Raw genomic sequence first — 24,346 nt, forward strand, 5'->3', positions numbered from 1 at the left:
CGGGAGAGTCACTGGGTTCGAAGTCAGCGTAGACGGGGACCCCATGATCCGACCCCAAAAGCAGTATAATTTCCCCAAGGAGGCAGAACCCGACATGGAGACAGCAATATCTTCATTGGTACAGCAGGGCGTGTTGAGGACGATAGCCACCCACGTAAACTCTCCATTATGGCCGGTAAAGAAACCGGACAATTCGTGGAGAGCCACGGTGGACTACAGAGTCCTCAATAGTAATATCCCGGCCTGCGCGCCCACGGTAGCAGCAGTTGCAGACTTAATAGGGAGTATTCAAGCATCGGCGACCACATTCACGGTGCTGGACATCTCGAACGGTTTTTGGTCCATTCCGCTGCGGCGGGAGGACCAGTACAAGTTTGCCTTTACATTGAAAGGGCAACAGTACACTTGGAACTGCTTACCACAGGGTTTTCACAACAGCCCCAGCATTTTCCATCAGTGCATGGCGGGGAGTTTGAAAGAGTTTAGTCAGCCCAACCAGATAGTGCAGTATGTGGACGACTTACTCCTGTTCACAGATACAAGGGAGCAGCACGGCCCACTGTTAGCCGAATTGTTGGAACTGTTAGAAAGGAAGGGTTTCAAAGTAAACCCAAAGAAAGCCCAGATCGGCCAGCAGGAAGTCAAATTCCTGGGTCTGGCCATCCGCGAGGGAGAAAGAGCCATAGATAAGGCCAGGCGGGAATCTATACAAGATCTGCCGATTCCCAACACAGTAACGGGTGTAAGGTCCTTTTTGGGATTGACCGGGTACTGCAGAGATTTCATCGAGGACTATGCTGCCACAGCGGCCCCGCTACTTCGACTCTTACACAAGGGAGTCGAGTGGTCTTGGGACAAGGGGTGCCAGGCAGCGTTCGAGAAGTTGAAAAGAGATCTGCAGACCGCGCCAGCCCTAGGGGCCATAGATGGGGGAGAGGAGTTCTTTCTGGAGGCAGCCGCTAGTGGGGACAGCCTGAGCGCAGTGCTGCTCCAAGAGCGGCACGGCAAGCTAAGACCAGTAGTTTATTCCTCCAGGGTGCTCACGGATGTGGAGAGGAGTTTCTCCAATTGCGAACGGCATCTCCTGGCCACGCATTGGGCTGTGAACAGATCAGTGATCTTCACAGGGACCTCTCCCATTACGCTCCTCACCCATCACACCCCCACGAAGATGCTTCTGGATGGGAGGATTAAGGATGGGACCGTAAGCAGCGCTCGGATTGCGCGCTGGACCCTCCTCCTTTCCCAGATGGATCTAAAAGTTAAAGGCCTCTGCGCGCCAAGGCTCGCAGCCAATATGGCATATCCCGGGACAGCCCATCAATGTTCCGTAGAAGGGGTATGGGAAGTTAACATAGGTTTACGGGCCGGGATACATCCCACAGGCCGCGAGATCTACGTAGATTATTCTAGCACTGTAGCTGACGGCAAGCGACTCACAGGGTGTGGAGTTTATGACCCTGCGGCAAACATTGCCCTGGCAATTAAGCTCCCCAGCACTATGAGCGCGCAGCAGGCTGAACTGTCCGCGGTGGCGTACGTGGTTACCCACCCCGAGATTTTCCCAACCCCATACACGATTTGCTCAGACAGCATGTTCACGTGCAATTCGTGTACAGAGTACCTCACCATCTGGTCCCGACGCGGGTACACCTCCGCGGACGGGTGGCCTTTAACAGTTAAGCCCTTGCTGGAGAAGATCCTAGCAGCTGTGGGGGAGAAAGGAGAGGTGTTCATCCATAAGGTGAAGGCTCACTCCACCACAGAGCCCCGCAGTCAGGGCAACCAGCAGGTGGATGCGCTAGCCAGGGAGGGTGCCCACAACGGCATTCTCTGGGACCCATACGAACCCGGACCTGTGGCGGCGATCCAAGGCAGGGAGGGAATTCCCGGGAACACTGGGGTGACACAGCCCCCAGACCTAAAGACCGTCCAAACCCTGGATCCCGCCCTAAAAGCAGTCCTAAAAGCCTTCACAGAGGGCAAACAGGTAGAAGGTCCGTAAAGTACGGCAGCCCTCACAGTCAAAGAAGGTATGCTGTTCCGAGAGGAGCAGTGGGTTGTGCCGCAGCAGCACCGGAGGGAATTCCTGCAATTGGCCCACGAGGGTCCAGGAGCGGGACACCCCGGACCTGATGTCACCTGGCAACGGGTGGTGCAGGCGGGATGGTGGCCGGGACTTCGGGACGATGTCCGCGAGTTCTGCGCAAGCTATCTTGTGTGTGCTGCTAACAACCCAGACCCCCACAAAAGGAAGGTGCCCATGGGGCACATCAGGAGGGTAGAGGGACCATGGCAGTCGATTCAGGTCGACTACATAGGGCCCCTGCCCGCCGCCCAGGGAGGCTATAAGTACTGCCTTGTCCTGGTAGATGTGTTCACCAAATGGGTAGAAGCCTTCCCGTGCAGAACAGCTACGGCACTGGGTACTGCTAAGATCTTGATTCGGGAAGTGTTCTCACGGTGGGGACTCCCCCGTTTTGTAGAGTCCAACCAGGGGAGTCAGTTCACCGGTTAAGTAATGCAGAACGCCCTCATGCTCTTGGGCATTGAGGGAAAGTGGCATGTAGCATACAATCCCCAGTCATCCGGGATTGTTGAGCGTATGAATCGGACCCTCAAGGAAAAGCTGAGGAAAGAGACAATGGGCTCGCCCCAGAAATGGGCGGAGGTCCTGCCTTTAGTCCTCATGGGGATCCGAGCCAGCCAGTCCAAAAGCGCGGGGTATTCCCCGCACGAGTTAATGACTGGAAGGATCATGCGAACACCCACCCATGTGCTAGCCCCAGTGCTCACTGAGGGCCAGCTCCGAGAGGTGAAACGGGACAAATTCGCCCAAACCCTCTTGGAGCGCCTGAGACAGATTTATGGGCAGGCAGCTGGGAACATGGGAAGACAGCACCAGGGAAATAAACTGTTGTTGGAACCTCGGAAACAAGAGTGGCTAGTCGGAGACCAGGTCATGGTCCGAAACTACGCCAGGGTAGGGAGTTTTGAACCACTGTACATGGGGCCCGACAGCATTGTGGACAAGGCCAGCCCCATGGTTTATGCAGTGAAAACGCCCCGACGTACCAAATGGTTTCACATCAACCAGTGTAAACTATTTAAATCGGGTGCACAAGGGCCATCAAAGGGGACCAGGTCGGAGAACAAAGATCCTCAGCCTGTAACAGAGTCACAGACCACACAGGCTGGTACCGTAGCCTGCGTAAAGGGAGAGGCCATCCCATTGGAGTGGGAGGTCTCATCATTTGAATGGGATTTAGGCAAGAGAGAGCATGAACAGCTCGACCCCGCCTTAGACCCAGTCATGGAGGAGGAAGAGTCAGAGGGCAACGATCCCGCCCTCGACTCAAGCTTGGAGGAGGTAGGGAATGGGGGCGGAGACCCACTACCTGTAGGGACAGGTGAGGTGGAGTCAGTAGCCACAGATCCCGACCCCGGGGGGGTGGAGCCTGAGGAAGGGGAGCTGGAGCCGGCAGCTGTGGAGGAACCACAGGCTGTGACGGTAACAGTCCCAACCCCCGGTCCATCGGCCCCGGGAGCCCGACCCAAAGCAGCCCCTCGTAGGTCGGCTCGAGCGCCACAGCCCAGAAAATTTTGGCCAGATTCTCCCCATCCTTCCCAACCACGGTTTAGAGCAGCCCCAGGAAGGCATGATCCCCGTTCAGCAGCGACAGGCTGCGGGGGATCAAAGCCAAAGATCAATGCAGCCCCACCGCAGGGTGTGGCACACGACAGGCCTCATAGGGATTCGGAAAGCCGCCCCACGGAGGGCGGCGCTGTACATAAGTTAAGTTAGGTAATTATGGTCATAGTTTTAAGGAATGTAAAGTATATGGTGTTAAGAGTACAATTTTGAGGTCTGCCCGGTATGTGTGTTTGTTAGGGAGCGGGGTCCAGGAACCCGCGCGTCCAATTAATTTAGGCCAGCACCTATCGGGAGCCCGGCTACATCATTTTGTTGGTTACAGAAACCTGGGATATAATGGAAGGGATTTTCATCGCGTTCATGGCGATCGGGTGCGGGTGGGCCTACCGAGGCCGCACCAAGGACGTCATCATTTTCGGATGCTCCGGGGACATGGCCCCCATCGCAACGGATGGGACGGGGAAGCGAGAGGTTGAGGGAACCGCCACCTACTTCCACCAAGGGAGATGGCCAGGTTGGTTGGGAACAAATTCCACGGAATATTCCAGCAACTTCGGTTTTGCCTACCAAGAGACTTCGTTAACGTGCCCTCGAGTGAGGATCCTTGCACCCAGAGTCAGCGTCACCGTGGGAAAGAGGATTTGTCTGGTGTGCAATGGGAACGTACCACTAAGGCGATGGTGGTGGCTACGAAAGCTGGGAAAGGACATGAGAAACTCTACGGTCGAGTGGGAGCGACTGGGTAATAATACCCATCGGACTATTACGGGAACTCACGGACAATTACGTGTGTGTTGGGACAAATGGTGGGAACCAGATGAGGGAATATATGTCTGTATGTGGGGTTCGAGACACGTCTGCCCCAAGGGCGTGTCCATCTTCTTCCAGAGGCAGTGGCAGGATGAAGGGAAGGGGATGAGATGGGATGTTAGCACTCGAGCGTGCGGAGCCCCATACTCCCCTATTCCGGTGAACGCCACTGAACTCATCACCCGCCCACGCAAGCCCCTGCCCACGCTTCCGGTAGCACTAGCCCAGAAAGGAGGGTGCCCAACCACCACCAAGGGACCCGGGAACGGTTTAGTATTGGTACCCACCGGTCAGGTGCTGTACCAAGGGGTACACTACGCGGTGGCCTCAGTGATTTTAAATCTCACTGAGGTTAGATTGCCGGAGTGGTGTCCCAAAGAAACGGAACAATTATACCAGGTCCTGTTAACCCGTATGTTTAGACAATTTTACGAATTTGACTTTGCCGACATCGACAGAGACAAATTATACACCACACCGCCAGAAGTTTTGGATCGAGTCGGGAGGCAAAGAAGGGGTACTGTAAATGACATATTCACTGCTTTTAATACCGGGACATCTGTTGTCAACGCTCTAGATAACGTGGAGCTGCAGACACAGATCAACGGTTTAAAAGCCCAGTTAAGGAACATATTGACAGACGAAAATAAGGTAGTGGGTTCTGAGCTACATGAGGACCAGGCCATGACACTACACTTTAAGGACATAATTGCTGAGCTGGAGAAACACGCGAGAACGGTAAATGCACTCATTAAGGAGGATCGGAATGCATCCGATCAAGCTGCGCAAAACGAGGCCTGTGTGCTGTACGGGGCGTGGTTACTGGGCGAGGGCCGCAGTAATCTTGAGGATTTAAAACAGGGTTTGGTCCCGTCCTGGATCAGCAACAAGCACTTGCAAGCGCTCCACCCTTTTGAGAATGCATTAAGCCTGTGCCAGCTCAGACTAGCCGCAGAAGCATACCCAGTCCCAGTGGACTGCGGACATTCAAATCACACTATTATGGGAATAGTAGTAAGAATGCCGGTGTTGGGTCCCGCAGCAAAGCCCGCCCCGGTGTACAGAGTAGAGAACATTGGAGTCATTCGGGGGGGCGCACACATTCGTTACGCAGCGGTCCCGCCTTACGTCATCAGATGGGAGCGTACGATGACAGGCACTGACCTCTCGGGATGTCGGAGCCGGGGAGCACACATCATCCTGTGTCCCCAGCACTTGAACGCCTTTCTGAAACCGCAGTGCGGGTTCAGGACTGCTAGCGCAAAGCCGGTGAATTGCACCATGGAGGCAATGGCAGAGGACCATGTGCCCCCACAGGTAGCATATATCGGGGGTGGGACATACTGCGTCACCACTGCAGCGCCTCAGTACCGATATGGACAACACGAGTGGTGTTCGGTCGGTGATAGCAGTTTCTGTTTCAAACCCAGGGCCGAGGTTCAACTGGCACAACAACGAATTTTCCCCATTCCTGCGCCCTCCACCGTTCACATCACTATCAAAGAGAATTTCACAGACTTACAACGATTTGTCGCGCATTTTGGTTATGTCATTCCCCCTCTTCCCGAACACCTCACCAAGATTTTAAAAGCTGTTATAATTTCACAGAAACATTTCTACACACTGGAGCAGAAGACTTTAGTGATAGGAAAAGACATATTGGACATAACCATCCCACCATGGTGGGACTTGTTCACCAACATAGAGGTCCCCGCCTGGATTAGAATAGCATCCCATATCCTAGTAGTATGTCAGGTTTTGATTGTGATATTTTTGCTCTTCGTGCATTGCAAAAGAGGCAAACGCCTCCAGAGGCACGAGAACACAGGAGAATGGAGAGAACGCTATGTGCGAATGGGGGAAGCAGATACCCCACTCTAAGCTGCTAGTCTAAGATTAAGCGTCCCTCCATTTTAAATTTTTTTGTGATTTTTTTGGGTTATAAGGAAATAAGTATTGTTATGTTATTGGTTGTTCTTAAGTTTTTTTGGATTAATAAAAGATGCATGCAGATGCTGCCAGGGGGTATCAACCCCCGCACATCTGACAAGTGAATGTGTTATAGTTTAAAATACGCTGTCTATGATTGTCCAAATGTACAAAAGGTAATTTTCGTTTTCTGCAGAAATGGGAACTGCATGTGTCGTGAGGATCATAGATAGCTAAGTGCCAGGAATGTTTGGATGTGGGGAATCAGGGAAAATTTGCTCATCAAGGATTATTGATACTTTAAGCAAGCTATCAGTATCACAGGGGGGCCTGTAAGATTCGCAATTTTCAGCAAAGATCACGCAAGAAAACTGGATAAAATAAGACTGTTTATTGACCAAAGTAAGCTTGCACAGAAAAACCTTTGATAAAAGGGCATACAAAATGGCCGCCAGGCCCCGTGATCAGTTTCTGAACCATTTTATTTCTGTTACTGCAAGCCAGACAGGCTTGTGGATTGAAGACAGTGAGCCCGCGAAAGCCAGTATCTGGGAACCGAAACTCAGAGGAACAGCATACATATTCAATGGATTACAAGTACAGGATGGGGCCCATCAAGATATGGGTGGACAATGCAAAATCACTCATACCCATTTATTGTACAAAGGAAAAACCGTTTAGCAGCCATCAAGGAAAATCTCCGGACCGATCAATATGCGAACCGAGCCGCGGTGACAATGCAAAAGACATTTAAAGACATTATCGGCCAGGAAGGCCAGTTTAAGTTATCACCGGCTCCGTTACAAGACAAAGCGCCCCTGCAGAGATTTCTGCCCGCCAAAATTAATACAAAGACAGGACTATGATTTGGCGGGAGATAAGACTGTTCCAAAAGAGTATAACTATGGATTGAAAGTCCATATACGTTACTTCAACTTCTTCGGACGGGGCCAGGATCGGCGCCTCTTCCACTTCGGCAGATGCAGAATCGATGAAAACGTTTTCGTCTTTTTAAAGACGGACGGTTTCGGTAAAAGGACAACGTGGTCGGTGTTCAGCCAAACAAGGCTCGGCCACGACGAGAAGACGACGAGGGTGGCCCGGGTACTGGGGTCGGGAGATCATCGACGACCCAGGCTGATGGAGAAGAAACCCTCTGGAGAACCGACCAGGCCGGAGACAAAAAGACAGTCCGGGCCTGACACTTCCGTGTCTCAACATCCCATTGGGTTGTTGTCCTACTCCATGAACAAAAATCCACGACAGGCTTAGTGGATCTCAACCTTGACGAGCGCTCATCGAGGCTGTGTCTACCCCATCGCCTCGAGAGAGAGAGAGAGAGAGAGAGAGAGAGAGAGAATATCGACTGCGCCAGAAGTTTCCAAATCCACGTGACGACGGAAAGCGGTGCCAAAAGGGCTGCGGACCCCCCTTTCTCACGATTTTGAGAGTGGTGAGCATGATCCCAGGTTCCCCAGGTCGAAACTTAGTTTAGGTATAGGGGAGGGAGTTAAGGGAAACCGTAATGTGTTTCCCCTTTTAAGATGTGCCGTGTGTTCCCCATTTCCATAGAGTCAAGTTCATAAATTTGTGCATGATTGTAGTTACTTTAATCTGTGCCTATGACATGTATTTTGTAATGCTTCAAACTGTTTAAAAATAAAGCATCCATTTTGTGCTATTCAGCCTGGTCTATTGAGTCCTTTTCTCTGCACTACTGTTCTCTGCATCTAAGTCCAAGGTCTAGAACCGTAGGGGGAGTGGGTCGAACCACTCAAGGGTAATTCTTGCACGAAGCCTGGCAGGAGGACAGAACGGGCAAGAGAGCAGGAAAAAGCCCCCTACAGAAATGGCGACCGCGGAAGGACCTTGGCAGCAGGAAAGTAGTGTTTTAGATCAAGATCTGAATAAACGAAATGTGATGGATGAAAGAATAGCAGATTATGTTTTCGGAAAAGTCAACCTCACAAAACAATGGATATCTGATCTATTAAGGGATAGGCGCACGCTAGACGCAGCCATCAAGTGGGCAGCGGGTAGAGAGCATAAGAAATCTGTAGAAAAGGCGGTCTGGCTGATGTGCTACAAGAAGCAAGTCCAGCTTTTGGACCAGGTAGTTGCAGCACAGACAGTCCAGATCAACGGCTTGCTTAAAGACGTAGAGGAAAAGGTTGCGGGAGGTCAAAAACTGATTGAATCGCTTGACGCGCTGAATCAGGAACGCCGCTCCATAATTCGCTGCCACGAAACCCGGGTAGAATATTTAAAATGTCAGGTCGTTGAGGCCAAGGCCAGTGAAGGTAGAATGAGAGAGAGGTGTTTCCGTCTAGCCAAACAAGTAGATGCCCAAGAGGAAAAGCTCCTGGGAGCCAGGGCAGCATATAAGATGGCCATGGAGGATAGATCTGAGAACACCGACCACAGCGCTTGCCGCCGGGAGCTAGAGGACCTGAGAAAGGCCCTAGCGAAGGCAAACGGGTTGGTGTGTCTCATAAATCCACCAGCGAGTCAGCTGTTGCTAGCCAAGGAATCCAAAAGACCGATTCCACAAGAGGCAGTTGGGGTACCAACCCCCGAACCCTCTGTGCCTCCTGCCTATGAGGAGTCTTGGACTCCGGGACAGGAGACGGAGGCGGTAGAGGAAGAGAGCCCTGAGGTACAGCAACCCCAGACAGTAGAGTCGGGGCCAGCGCCGTTGTGTCCAACGAGGCACCGGAAGCTCGGTCCAAATGAAGAAAATGGCGATGACGGACCCCTTGTGAGTCAGATCATAATGCCTCATAGCGCACGACAGCTAAGAGAGATGATAAGTCACATCCCAAAACTCTCCGAGTCAGGAGATCCCTCCGTGCATTTCAGGGACGTGGAGCAGACCGCAGCAGTCAATGACTGTGACGGGGTTGAACAGTCTAAAATGCTGCTGTTCTCCCTGGACAGTTCGCTCCTCCAGTGTCTCCCTGACGAGAGCAAGAGAGGGCACAGGGACTATGAGTTGCTACGGGATGAGATTCTGGAGATCATGGGAGAGGGGGACGGAACTCCGTTCCTCCGTTTAGAAAAGACAGTGCAGCTAGAGGGAGAACCCCCACGGGTTTTCGCCGACAGGTTGTGGCCAGTGTATCGGCGCAGCTGCCCGGGCGGGCCGGCCCGGGCCGGGCTGGATGGCGAACAAAGGGCTCACTGGCTTCGGTGCCTGGTAGCAGGTTGCCTGCCAGTAGTGAAGGAACATGCCAAAGCATGGTTTGACCCCACCAACGCCCGCTCCACGGAGGATCTAGTGCTAGATCAGCTCACGATCAGTTATAGGAATAACAAGGGCAAGAAAACGCCTGTTGTAAAAGGAAAGGTGCATGAGGTGAGGCCCGCAGCCTCTGCTAAAAGGGAATGGCGTCAGGAGGGAAATCGCCCTCCTCAAGCCAATAGCAGTTGTTACGGGTGTGGGAAAGAGGGTCATTGGCGCAAGGACTGTAGGAATCCTTGGAAGGATAAGAGGGAGAGAGCGTTCGCCGCAGCCCAAGATCAAGCCCAAGCCCGAGTCGCCAACGGCCCGAGAGTTTACCCAACACCAGCACAACCACAAGTGCAGGCCGCTGCCCCAACACCAGTACAGAACCCAACCGTAGCCTCTGCCCCGACTAAAGGGGGTGGTGCGGTTGTGGACCCCGCTGCGATCGAGTCAGTCTTGGAGACTATGCGGTCTCTGATGACCTGGCAGGGGAGGGTAGCGGTTGCTAACAGCCCTGTCGCCCCCGAGACCCCAGCCGAAACACCTAAATGACTGACGCCCGCGCAGCCCGTCTACTTGTGTCCGCTCCGCTATGACGCTTGGAGAAGACCTGTGGTGGAGAAACAAAGGGGTAGTTACCTGTTGGATACGGGAGCTTCGTGTACCGTGATCCACACGGACAAAACTTTTGCCTCACCTCTGTCCGCCCAGGCTCCATATTTAGTAGCGGGTTTCACAGGTAGAGAACAGGCTGGCGCGTACTTCCTCCCGCTCTCCATTCAGTTGGGAGCACTCCACACCACATGGACGTGCATCCTATTGAAGTGGAATGAGGGGGGGGGAAAAGGCATCCTCGGGGCTGATTTCTTGGTGGAACACGGGATCCTCGTGGACCTGAGAAATCACTGTCTCTGGGGAGCCGAGGGCGGTTTAGGTAAGGTAGTCGTAATCCCGGGGAAGGAAGAAAAGGGGACCCTGTGCACTATGAAGCCGTCAGGAGGTTACGATCTCGAGCTCATGATAACAAACGTCCCAACGGACTTGCAGGCGTGTGTGTCAGAAAATCTGACCGCGTTCGCCACCCACAAGCACGACTGCGGGAGAGTCACTGGGTTCGAAGTCAGCGTAGACGGGGACCCCATGATCCGACCCCAAAAGCAGTATAATTTCCCCAAGGAGGCAGAACCCGACATGGAGACAGCAATATCTTCATTGGTACAGCAGGGCGTGTTGAGGACGATAGCCACCCACGTAAACTCCCCATTATGGCCGGTAAAGAAACCGGACAATTCGTGGAGAGCCACGGTGGACTACAGAGTCCTCAATAGTAATATCCCGGCCTGCGCGCCCACGGTAGCAGCAGTTGCAGACTTAATAGGGAGTATTCCAGCATCGGCGACCACATTCACGGTGCTGGACATCTCGAACGGTTTTTGGTCCATTCCGCTGCGGCGGGAGGACCAGTACAAGTTTGCCTTTACATTCAAAGGGCAACAGTACACTTGGAACTGCTTACCACAGGGTTTTCACAACAGCCCCAGCATTTTCCATCAGTGCATGGCGGGGAGTTTGAAAGAGTTTAGCCAGCCCAACCAGATAGTGCAGTATGTGGACGACTTACTCCTGTTCACAGATACAAGGGAGCAGCACGGCCCACTGTTAGCCGAATTGTTGGAACTGTTAGAAAGGAAGGGTTTCAAAGTAAACCCAAAGAAAGCCCAGATCGGCCAGCAGGAAGTCAAATTCCTGGGTCTGGCCATCCGCGAGGGAGAAAGAGCCATAGATAAGGCCAGGCGGGAATCTATACAAGATCTGCCGATTCCCAACACAGTAACGGGTGTAAGGTCCTTTTTGGGATTGACCGGGTACTGCAGAGATTTCATCGAGGACTATGCTGCCACAGCGGCCCCGCTACTTCGACTCTTACACGAGGGAGTCGAGTGGTCTTGGGACAAGGGGTGCCAGGCAGCGTTCGAGAAGTTGAAAAGAGATCTGCAGACCGCGCCAGCCCTAGGGGCCATAGATGGGGGAGAGCAGTTCTTTCTGGAGGCAGCCGCTAGTGGGGACAGCCTGAACGCAGTGCTGCTCCAAGAGCGGCACGGCAAGCTAAGACCAGTAGTTTATTCCTCCAGGGTGCTCACAGATGTGGAGAGGAGTTTCTCCAATTGCGAACGGCATCTCCTGGCCACGCATTGGGCTGTGAACAGATCAGTGATCTTCACAGGGACCTCTCCCATTACGCTCCTCACCCATCACACCCCCACGAAGATGCTTCTGGATGGGAGGATTAAGGATGGGACCGTAAGCAGCGCTCGGATTGCGCGCTGGACCCTCCTCCTTTCCCAGATGCATCTAAAAGTTAAAGGCCTCTGCGTGCCAAGGCTCGCAGCCAATATGGCATATCCCGGGACAGCCCATCAATGTTCCGTAGAAGGGGTATGGGAAGTTAACATAGGTTTACGGGCCGGGATACATCCCACAGGCCGCGAGATCTACGTAGATGGTTCTAGCACTGTAGCTGACGGCAAGCGACTCACAGGGTGTGGAGTTTATGACCCTGCGGCAAACATTGCCCTGGCAATTAAGCTCCCCAGCACTATGAGCGCACAGCAGGCTGAACTGTCCGCGGTGGCGTACGTGGTTACCCACCCCGAGATTTTCCGAACCCCATACACGATTTGCTCAGACAGCATGTTCACGTGCAATTCGTGTACAGAGTACCTCACCATCTGGTCCCGACGCGGGTACACCTCCGTGGACGGGCGGCCTTTAACAGTTAAGCCCTTGCTGGAGAAGATCCTAGCAGCTGTGGGGGAGAAAGGAGAGGTGTTCATCCATAAGGTGAAGGCTCACTCCACCACAGAGCCCCACAGTCAGGGCAACCAGCAGGCGGATGCGCTAGCCAGGGAGGGTGCCCACAACGGCATTCTCTGGGACCCATACGAACCCGGACCCGTGGCGGTGATCCAAGGCAGGGAGGGAATTCCCGGGAACACAGGGGTGACACCGCCCCCAGACCTAAAGACCGTCCAAACCCTGGATCCCGCCCTAAAAGCAGTCCTAAAAGCCTTCACAGAGGGCAAACAGGTAGAAGGTCCGTACAGTACGGCAGCCCTCACAGTCAAAGAAGGTATGCTGTTCCGAGAGGAGCAGTGGGTTGTGCCGCAGCAGCACCGGAGGGAATTCCTGCAATTGGCCCACGAGGGTCCAGGAGCGGGACACCCCGGACCTGAGGTCACCTGGCAACGGGTGGAGCAGGCGGGATGGTGGCCGGGACTCCGGGACGATGTCCGCGAGTTCTGCGCAAGCTGTCTTGTGTGTGCTGCTAACAACCCAGACCCCCACAAAAGGAAGGTGCCCATGGGGCACATCAGGAGGGCAGAGGGACCATGGCAGTCGATTCAGGTCGACTACATAGGGCCCCTGCCCGCCGCCCAGGGAGGCTATAAGTACTGCCTTGTCCTGGTAGATGTGTTCACCAAATGGGTAGAAGCCTTCCCGTGCAGAACAGCTACGGCACTGGGTACTGCTAAGATCTTGATTCGGGAAGTGTTCTCACGGTGGGGACTCCCCCGTTTTGTAGAGTCCGACCAGGGGAGTCAGTTCACCGGTTAAGTAATGCAGAACGCCCTCATGCTCTTGGGCATTGAGGGAAAGTGGCACGTAGCATACAATCCCCAGTCATCCGGGATTGTTGAGCGTATGAATCGGACCCTCAAGGAAAAGCTGAGGAAAGAGACAATGGGCTCGCCCCAGAAATGGGCGGAGGTCCTGCCTTTAGTCCTCATGGGGATCTGAGCCAGCCAGTCCAAAAGCACGGGGTATTCCCCGCACGAGTTAATGACTGGAAGGATCATGCGAACACCCACCCATGTGCTAGCCCCAGTGCTCACTGAGGGCCAGCTCCGAGAGGTGAAACGGGACAAATTCGCCCAAACCCTCTTGGAGCGCCTGAGACAGATTTATGGGCAGGCAGCTGGGAACATGGGAAGACAGCACCAGGGAAATAAACTGTTGTTGGAACCTCGGAAACAAGAGTGGCTAGTCGGAGACCAGGTCATGGTCCGAAACTACGCCAAGGTAGGGAGTTTTGAACCACTGTACATGGGGCCCTACAGCATTGTGGACAAGGCCAGCCCCATGGTTTATGCAGTGAAAACGCCCCGACGTACCAAATGGTTTCACATCAACCAGTGTAAACTATTTAAATCGGGTGCACAAGGGCCATCAAAGGGGACCAGGTCGGAGAACAAAGATCCTCAGCCTGTAACAGAGTCACAGACCACACAGGCTGGTACCGTAGCCTGCGTAAAGGGAGAGGCCATCCCATTGGAGTGGGAGGTCTCATCATTTGAATGGGATTTAGGCAAGAGAGAGCATGAACAGCTCGACCCCGCCTTAGACCCAGTCATGGAGGAGGAAGAGTCAGAGGGCAACGATCCCGCCCTCGACTCAAGCTTGGAGGAGGTAGGGAATGGGGGCGGAGACCCACTACCTGTAGGGACAGGTGAGGTGGAGTCAGTAGCCACAGATCCCGACCCCGGGGGGGTGGAGCCTGAGGAAGGGGAGCTGGAGCCGGCAGCTGTGGAGGAACCACAGGCTGTGACGGTAACAGTCCCAACCCCCGGGAGCCCGACCCAAAGCAGCCCCTCGTAGGTCGGCTCGAGCGCCACAGCCCAGAAAATTTTGGCCAGATTCTCCCCATCCTTCCCAACCACGGTTTAGAGCAGCCCCAGGAAGGCATGATCCCCGTTCAGCAGCGACAGGCTGCGGGGGATCAAAGCCAAAGATCAATGCAGCCCCACCGCAGGGTGTTGCACACGACAGGCCTCATAGGGATTCGGAAAGCCGCCCCACGGAGGGCGGCGCTGTACATAAGTTAAGTTAGGTAATTATGGTCATAGTTTTAAGGAATGTAAAGTATATGGTGTTAAGAGTACAATTTTGAGGTCTGCCCGGTATGTGTGTTTGTTAGGGAGCGGGGTCCAGGAACCCGCGCGTCCAATTAATTTAGGCCAGCACCTATCGGGAGCCCGGCTACATCATTTTGTTGGTTACAGAAACCTGGGATATAATGGAAGGGATTTTCATCGCGTTCATGGCGATCGGGTGCGGGTGGGCCTACCGAGGCCGCACCAAGGACGTCATCATTTTCGGATGCTCCGGGGACACGGCCCCCATCGCAACGGATGGGACGGGGAAGCGAGAGGTTGAGGGAACCGCCACCTACTTCCACCAAGGGAGATGGCCAGGTTGGTTGGGAACAAATTCCACGGAATATTCCAGCAACTTCGGTTTTGCCTACCAAGAGACTTCGTTAACGTGCCCTCGAGTGAGGATCCTTGCACCCAGAGTCAGCGTCACCGTGGGAAAGAGGATTTGTCTGGTGTGCAATGGGAACGTACCACTAAGGCGATGGTGGTGGCTACGAAAGCTGGGAAAGGACATGAGAAACTCTACGGTCGAGTGGGAGCGACTGGGTAATAATACCCATCGGACTATTACGGGAACTCACGGACAATTACGTGTGTGTTGGGACAAATGGTGGGAACCAGATGAGGGAATATATGTCTGTATGTGGGGTTCGAGACACGTCTGCCCCAAGGGCGTGTCCATCTTCTTCCAGAGGCAGTGGCAGGATGAAGGGAAGGGGATGAGATGGGATGTTAGCACTCGAGCGTGCGGAGCCCCATACTCCCCTATTCCGGTGAACGCCACTGAACTCATCACCCGCCCACGCAAGCCCCTGCCTACGCTTCCGGTAGCACTAGCCCAGAAAGGAGGGTGCCCAACCACCACCAAGGGACCCGGGAACGGTTTAGTATTGGTACCCACCGGTCAGGTGCTGTACCAAGGGGTACACTACGCGGTGGCCTCAGCGATTTTAAATCTCACTGAGGTAAGATTGCCGGAGTGGTGTCCCAAAGAAACGGAACAATTATACCAGGTCCTGTTAACCCGTATGTTTAGACAATTTTACGAATTTGACTTTGCCGACATCGACAGAGACAAATTATACACCACACCGCCAGAAGTTTTGGATCGAGTCGGGAGGCAAAGAAGGGGTACTGTAAATGACATATTCACTGCTTTTAATACCGGGACATCTGTTGTCAACGCTCTAGATAACGTGGAGCTGCAGACACAGATCAACGGTTTAAAAGCCCAGTTAAGGAACATATTGACAGACGAAAATAAGGTAGTGGGTTCTGAGCTACATGAGGACCAGACATAATTGCTGAGCTGGAGAAACACGCGAGAACGGTAAATGCACTCATTAAGGAGGATCGGAATGCGACCGATCAAGCTGCGCAAAACGAGGCCTGTGTGCTGTACGGGGCGTGGTTACTGGGCGAGGGCCACAATAATCTTGAGGATTTAAAACAGGGTTTGGTCCCGTCCTGGATCAGCAACAAGCACTTGCAAGCGCTCCACCCTTTTGAGAATGCATTAAGCCTGTGCCAGCTCAGACTAGCCGCAGAAGCATACCCAGTCCCAGTGGACTGCGGACATTCAAATCACACTATTATGGGAATAGTAGTAAGAATGCCGGTGTTGGGTCCCACAGCAAAGCCCGCCCCGGTGTACAGAGTAGAGAACATTGGAGTCATTCGGGGGGGCGCACACATTCATTACGCAGCGGTCCCGCCTTACGTCATCAGATGGGAGCGTACGATGACAGGCACCGACCTCTCGGGATGTCGGAGCCGGGGAGCACACATCATCCTGTGTCCCCAGCACTTGAACGCCTTTCTGAAACCGCAGTGCGGGTTCAGGACTGCTAGCGCAAAGCCGGTGAATTGCACCATGGAGGCAATGGCAGAGGACCATGTGCCCCCACAGGTAGCATATATCGGGGGTGGGACATACTGCGTCACCACTGCAGTGCCTCAGTACTGATATGGTCAACACGAGTGGTGTTCGGTCGGTGATAGCAGTTTCTGTTTCAAACCCAGGGCCGAGGTTCAACTGGCACAACAACGAATTGTCCCCATTCCTGCACCCTCCACCGTTCACAGCACTATCAAAGAGAATTTCACAGACTTACAACGATTTGTCGCGCATTTTGGTTATGTCATTCCCCCTCTACCCGAACACCTCACCAAGATTTTAAAAGCCGTTATAATTTCACAGAAACATTTCTACACACTGGAGCAGAAGACTTTAGAGATAGGAAAAGACATATTGGACATAACCATCCCACCATGGTGGGACTTGTTCACCAACATAGAGGTCCCCGCCTGGATTAGAATAGCATCCCATATCCTTGTAGTATTTCAGGTTTTGATTGTGATATTTTTGCTCTTCGTGCATTGCAAAAGAGGCAAACGCCTCCAGAGGCACGAGAACACAGGAGAATGGAGAGAACGCTATGTGCGAATGGGGGAAGCAGATACCCCACTCTAAGCTGCTACTCTAAGATTAAGCGTCCCTCCATTTTTAGTTTTTTTGTGATTGTTTTGTGTTATAAGGAAATAAGTATTGTTATGTTATTAGTTGTTCTTAAGTTCTTTTGGATTAATAAAAGATGCATGCAGATGGTGCCAGGGGGTATCAACCCCCGCACATCTGACAAGTGAATGTGTTATAGTTTAAAATACGCTGTCTATGATTGTCCAAATGTACAAAAGGTAATTTTCGTTTTCTGCAGAAATGGGAACTGCATGTGTCGTGAGGATCATAGATAGCTAAGTGCCAGGAATGTTTGGATGTGGGGAATCAGGGAAAATTTGCTCATCAAGGATTATTGATACTTTAAGCAAGCTATCAGTATCACAGGGGGGCCTGTAAGATTCGCAATTTTCAGCAAAAATCATGCAAGAAAACTGGATAAAATAAGACTGTTTATTGACCAAAGTAAGCTTGCACAGAAAAACCTTTGATAAAAGGGCATACAAAATGGCCGCCAGGCCCCGTGATCAGTTTCTGAACCATTTTATTTCTGTTACTGCAAGCCAGACAGGCTTGTGGATTGAAGACAGTGAGCCCGCGAAAGCCAGTATCTGGGAACCGAAACACAGAGGAACAGCATACATATTCAATGGATTACAAGAACAGGATGGGGCCCATCAAGATATGGGCGGACAATGCAAAATCACTCATACCCATTTATTGTACAAAGGAGAAACCGTTTAGCAGCCATCAAGGAAAATCTCCGGACCGATCAATATGCGAACCGAGCCGCGGTGACAATGCAAAAGACATTAAAAGACATTATCGGCCAGGAAGGCCAGTTTAAGTTATCACCGGCTCCGTTACAAGACAAAGCGCCCCTGCAGAGATTTCTGCCCGCCAAAATTAATACAAAGACAGGACTATGATTTGGCGGGAGATAAGACTGTTCCAAAAGAGTATAACTATGGATTGAAAGTCCATATACGTTACTTCAACTTCTTCGGACGGGGCCAGGATCGGCGCCTCTTCCACTTCGGCAGATGCAGAATCGATGAAAACGTTTTCGTCTTTTTAAAGACGGACGGTTTCGGTAAAAGGACAACGTGGTCAGTGTTCAGCCAAACAAGGCTCGGCCACGACGAGAAGACGACGAGGGTGGCCCGGGTACTGGGGTCGGGAGATCACCGACGACCCAGGCCGACGGAGAAGAAACCCTCTGGAGAACCGACCAGGCCGGAGACAAAAAGACAGTCCGGGCCTGACACTTCCGTGTCTCAACATCCCATTGGGTTGTCCTACTCCATGAACAAAAATCCACGACAGGCTTAGTGGATCTCAACCTTGACGAGCGCTCATCGAGGCTGTGTCTACCCCATCGCCGCGAGAGAGAGAGAGAATATCAACTGCGCCAGAAGTTTCCAAATCCACGTGACGACGGAAAGCGGTGCCAAAAGGGCTGCGAACCCCCCTTTCTCACGATTTTGAGAGTGGTGAGCATGATCCCAGGTTCCCCAGGTCGAAACTTAGTTTAGGTATAGGGGAGGGAGTTAAGGGAAATCGTAATGTGTTTCCCCTTTTACGATGTGCCGTGTGTTCCCCATTTCCATAGAGTCAAGTTCATAAATTTGTGCATGATTGTAGTTACTTTAATCTGTGCCTATGACATGTATTTTGTAATGCTTCAAACTGTTTAAAAATAAAGCATCCATTTCGTGCTATTCAGCCTGGTCTATTGAGTCCTTTTCTCTGCACTACTGTTCTCTGCATCTAAGCCCAAGGTCTAGAACCGTAGGGGGAGTGGGTCGAACCACTCAAGGGTAATTCTTGCACGAAGCCTGGCAGGAGGCCAGAACGGGCAAGAGAGCAGGAAAAAAAACCCTACAGTCCAACCCGGCCAATTACCGCCCCATCGGTCTACTCTCAATCATAAGCAAAGTGATGGAAGGTGTCATCGACAGTGCTATCAAGCGACACTTACTCACCAAATACCTGCTCACGGATGCCCAATTTGGGTTCTGCCAAGGCCACTCGGCTCCCGACCTCATTACAGCCTTGGTCCAAAGATGCTGAATTCCAGAGGTGAGGTGAGAGTAACTGCCCTCGACATCAAGGTAGCATTTGACCGAGTGTGGCATGAAGGAGCCCTAGTAAAACTGAAGTCAATGGGAATCTGGGGGGAAAACTCTCCACTTGCTGGAGTCATACCTAGCACAAAGGAAAATGGTTGTGGTGGTTGAAGGTCAATCATAACAGCCCCAGGACATTGCTGCAGGAGTTCCTCAGGACAGTGTCCTCAGCCCAACCATCTTCAGCTGCTTCATCAATGAGCTTTCCTCCAACATAAGGTCAGAAGTGGGAATGTTTGTTGATGACTGCACAGTGTTCAGCACCGTTCACAACTCCTCAGATAATGAAGCAGTCCATGCCCGCAAGCAACAAGACCCGGACGACGTTCAGGCCCTGGCTGATAAGTGGCAGGTAACATTCACGCCACAGAAGTGCCAGGCAATGACTATCTCCAACAAGTGGGCGTCTAACCACCTCCCCTTGACATTCAATGGTATTACCATCGCCATATCCCCCACCATCATATCCTGGGGGTCACCATTGACCAGAAACTTAAATGTACCAGCCACATAAATACTGTGGCAACAAGAGCAGGTCAGAGGCTAGGTATTCTGTGGCGAGTGTCTCACCTCCTAACTCTCCAAAGCCTTTCCACCATCTACAAGGAGTGTGATGGAATACTCTCCACTTGCCTGGATGAGTACAGCTCCAACAACACTCAAGAAGCTCGACACCATCCAGCACAAAGCAGCCCGCTTGATTGGCACCCCATCCACCACCTTGAACATTCACTCCCTCCACCACTGGTGTATCATGGCTGCAGTGTGTACCATCTACAAGATGCACTGCAGCAACTCGCCAAGGCTTCTTCGGCAACACCTCCCAAACCCGCGACCTCTACCACCTAGAAGGACAAGAGCAGCAGGCCCATGGGAACACCACCACCTCCAAGTTCCTCTCCAGGTCACACACCATCCTGACTTGGAAGTATATCGCCGATCCTTCATCGTCGCTGGGTCAAAATCCTGGAACCCCCTACCTAACAGCACTGTGGGAGTACCTTCACCACACAGACTACAGCGGTTCAAGAAGGCGGCTCACCACCACCTTCTCAAGGGCAACTAGGGATGGACAATAAATTGTAAGATTCGCAAAATTCAACAGATTCCCCAAAACCAAGAAGATTACCCTAAGGAAGGGATTTTTGGACTGTTAATAAACCATGTCAGAATGGTATAAGAATATTGATCCTAAAGGGGGATTTTAAAATCAAGGACCCCAGGATTTTGGTTTTTATTTTAAAAGCATGTTCGAGCCTGTGGAAGAAAAAAAAAGGGGGCTGCAACAAAGGAATTGGGATTGGCCTCTGTAAATAGACAGTTTTGGTATTGGCATTAAGCCAAGCTGTCTAGGGACTATCTGGACTGTCTCAGTCATTTTACATAATGACAATAGGCCTACGGAAGAGCAGTTCCCACCCAAAATTACAGAACCATCCAAAGTATACAGAATGCAGAACATGCCACCAACTAACAAAAGAACCTTGGGCCCCACAGAAAAAGACAAATGTTACTGCAATTTTACAAGAGGTTAAACAATCGCTTAAAACCACTTAGGAATCGATGGGTCCACCCCGAAACCACTTCACGCAATCGTAGACCAATTAAGATCGATGGGACCATCCCGAAACCTATTAAACAATTTTTAACTCATCGATGTTTACGAGCCCACCAAAACTAACAAAGAGACAGAATTGATTTGGCGTGCAGATTAGCAGGCCACAAACAGTATAATTGAGGGCCCGCTTTTACAACATAAGGTTCAAGGTCAAGCAGCTCAGTTTGAAGAAGAAGAAGATGAAGTTCAAACAGCAGTGCAGTGCTGTTCGAAGGAGTTCGGTTCAAGGAGTACGGGTTCAGTTCGGGTCAAGCGGTTCAAGCAGTTGAGTGAGCGGAGAGTTGAAGAAGTTGAGACAAGTTGAAGAAAAGAGTTCACTTCATCGTTTATGTCAAATCAAGTCACCAAGGTCAAATCCAAGAAGAAGCTCCCTCTCAAAAAAATAACGCACTGCCGGAGACCTCGCGGCAGACCAGGGCCCCACGAAACAAACAATCAAATATTACCAGCAACTGGGTAATATTGGGCAACCGCGACCAACAAGACCCAACTCAGAAGAAAACCGAAGATCTGCAAGTTTTTCCACTGTACAATCTATCCTGACTTACCCCTGGGTAAGATTTTACTGAAAAGACTCTAAACCCTACTTCTGACCAAAAGAAATTGGGTACTTATCTGATAGATCCAATACGCACCCTACCGCATCAGCGGACTCGCGAAGACCGAAGTCCTCTACCGTGTGCGGGGTACGACAGGCCCCAACCAACACATCTAGAGAACCCCGAAATCACGAACCTCTACAACTGTCAAAAGAAGTTGTTTCGGTGAGCATTATCCCTGGTCCTCTGGAGCCCAACTTAGCCAGTGAAGTGGGATTGGGAGGGGTGAAGTATTCTGTCTATTCTTATTTTCCCTCATATATTCCAAAGTGTTCCCCCAATTTAGAGTGTTAAGATTATTGTGTTGTATGTTTTCTTTCTCAATAATGATCTTATTCCTTTCACCAAAATTCGGTTATCTGCTGCACTTTTCATCACAACCCCCAATAAGTCCCAGGTCTAGAACCAAGGGAGTGGGAGTGATTCGAACCGCTCATAAGTCAGAGGCAAAGCTGACCCATACACCACCCCCTTACAAAATGCTGGTCTTGCCAGCGACGCCCACATCCTATAAACGAATAAAAAATAATATAGAAATAGCTGATCTTTTCACAGATGGAAAACCTGTGGAAAACAGTATTATAGCATTTATATGATTCTGCAAAAGCTTTTTGAAAAAGGCTATGGGGGCCTATAGCAGCAGAGAATTAGTAGTGTTTACTTCCTACATAGCCTTTGTGGAGCTTTAGGTATGTGACCTTGCCTATTTTGCAGACATTTTCATTTACAAACTTTAGCCAACAGGTGCTATTCAAAAGTTACAATTTTGTACCAATGGTTTCCTGAGGGATAATTGTCACTTTGGATGACAGTGTAAAATGGGCAGCATCGTAATTGGAATCAGTCTCCCTTCATTTTGAGTACTGCAGCACGCTGGGAATTTTCTGGGGGTTGCCCTGATCGGCCGCCATGACTTTGAAAGAAGACTAATGGGTGCCTGTTCACGCAGTTTTGCTGGAAATATCCTTGATATATCTCCCGATCGGCCACCACAACCTCGGTGGAAAGTCAGCAGAAACCCTGTTTACCTGTTTATCTGGGAGTTCTGACAAGCTTCTGCTGACGTTATAGCAGCTGATCAGGAGAACCCCCAAGGAAATTCCTAGCAAGGATTACAAGTGGAGAGAAAACTCCTTAGGGTGGCATTTTTTGTAAGGACACTGATAAACTTAACAAAATTGGGTACTTATTGCACTGCTACAACATTTCTGCTCTCTTTTTAAATCCCGGGTATTTCAGATTATAACAGTAACATTTGCGCTTAATTCAGGCAAGTGTACCCTGTGGACTTATAAGCATTGGAAGCCAGTGAAATTAAATTTGCTTCTGACTCTTACACAGCACGAGTGGTTTAGAACACTGATGCCATGTGTGCAACAACCAAGCTGTTTCTGTAAGTAAAGCACACACACTCTACAGCTGGGTACACTTTCATCAGCTTTATTCATACATCAGATGATCTGATGACACCTGCACTTAGCAGAAGTGTCATAAGAACATAAGAACATAAGAAATAGGAGCAGGAGTAGGCCAATCGGCCCCTCGAGCCTGCTCCACCATTCAATAAGATCATGGCTGATCTGATCCTAACCTCAAATCTTATATCACTCTGCATCTACCCGAACCCATGTGATCTCCCGGGAGAGGCGAAAAACCAGATAAAGACCCAATGGCCAATTTGGGAGAAAAAAATCTGGGAAATTCCTCTCCGACCCATCTAGGCGATCGAAATTCTTCCAGGAGATCACTCTGTCCATATATTTTCTACAGTACTTACCTTCTGTAAAGGCGATCTCCACCCCAGCCAGGAACAGGAATAAAACCATCTCCTGAAATCTAACACAGAATTAGAACACAGTAGGAGCAGAACAAGGCTACACGGCCCCTGGGCCCACTCCACTACCCACAGGGCCATGACCATTCCGAACCTAGACTCATGTCCAATTTCCTGCCCGCTCCCCGTAACCCTTAATTCCCTTTACTTCTAGGAAACTATCTATTTCTCTTTTAAATTTATTTAATGATGTAGCTTCCACAGCTTTCTGGGGCAGCAAATTCCACAAACCTACCACCCTCTGAGTGAAGAAGTTTCTCCTCATCTCAGTTTTGAATGAGCAGCCCCTTATTTTAAGATTATGCCCCCTAGTTCTAGTTTCACCCATCATTGGGAACATCCTCACCGCATCCACCCGATCAAGCCCCTTCACAATCTTATATGTTTCAATAAGATCGCCTCTCATTCTTCTGAACTCCAATGAGTAGAGTCCCAATCTACTCAACCTCTCCTCATATGACCACCCCCTCATCCCTGGGATTAACCGAGTGAACCTTCTTTGTACTGACTCGAGAGCAAGTATGTCTTTTCTTAAGTATGGACACCAAAACTGTATGCAGTATTCCAGGTGCGGTCTCACCAATACCTTGTACAACTGCAGCAATACCTCCCTGTTTTTATATTCCATCCCCCTAGCAATAAAAGCCAACATTCCATTGGCCTTCTTAATCACTTGCTGCACCTGCATACTAACTTTTTGAGCTTCGTGCACCAGGACCCCCAGATCCCTTTGTACTACAGTACTTTCCAGTTTCTTGCCATTAAGATAATAAATTGCTCTATGATTTTTCCTGCCAAAGTGCATAACCTCACACTTTCCAGTATTGTATTCCATCTGCCAAATCTCTGCCCACTTACTTAGCCTGTCTATGTCCCTTTGCAGGTTTTTTATGTCCTCCTCACTCACTACTTTCCGTCCCATCTTTGTATCAACTGCAAACTTTGATATGTTACACTCGGTCCCCTCCTCCAAATCATTAATATAGATTGTAAAGAGTTGGGGACCCAGCACTGACCCCTGCGGAACACCACTAGTTACTGGTTGCCAATCTGAGAACGAACCATTTATCCCAACTCTCTGCTTTCTGTTCGAGAGCCAATCCTCCACCCACGCCAGAATATTACCCCCAATCCCGTGATTTTTTATCTTGAGC

Source organism: Somniosus microcephalus, chromosome 9 (genome assembly GCF_052327205.1).
Source record: "Somniosus microcephalus isolate GS21.2 chromosome 9, FLI_Smic_1.0, whole genome shotgun sequence".
Classification (NCBI taxonomy): Eukaryota; Metazoa; Chordata; class Chondrichthyes; order Squaliformes; family Somniosidae; genus Somniosus; species Somniosus microcephalus.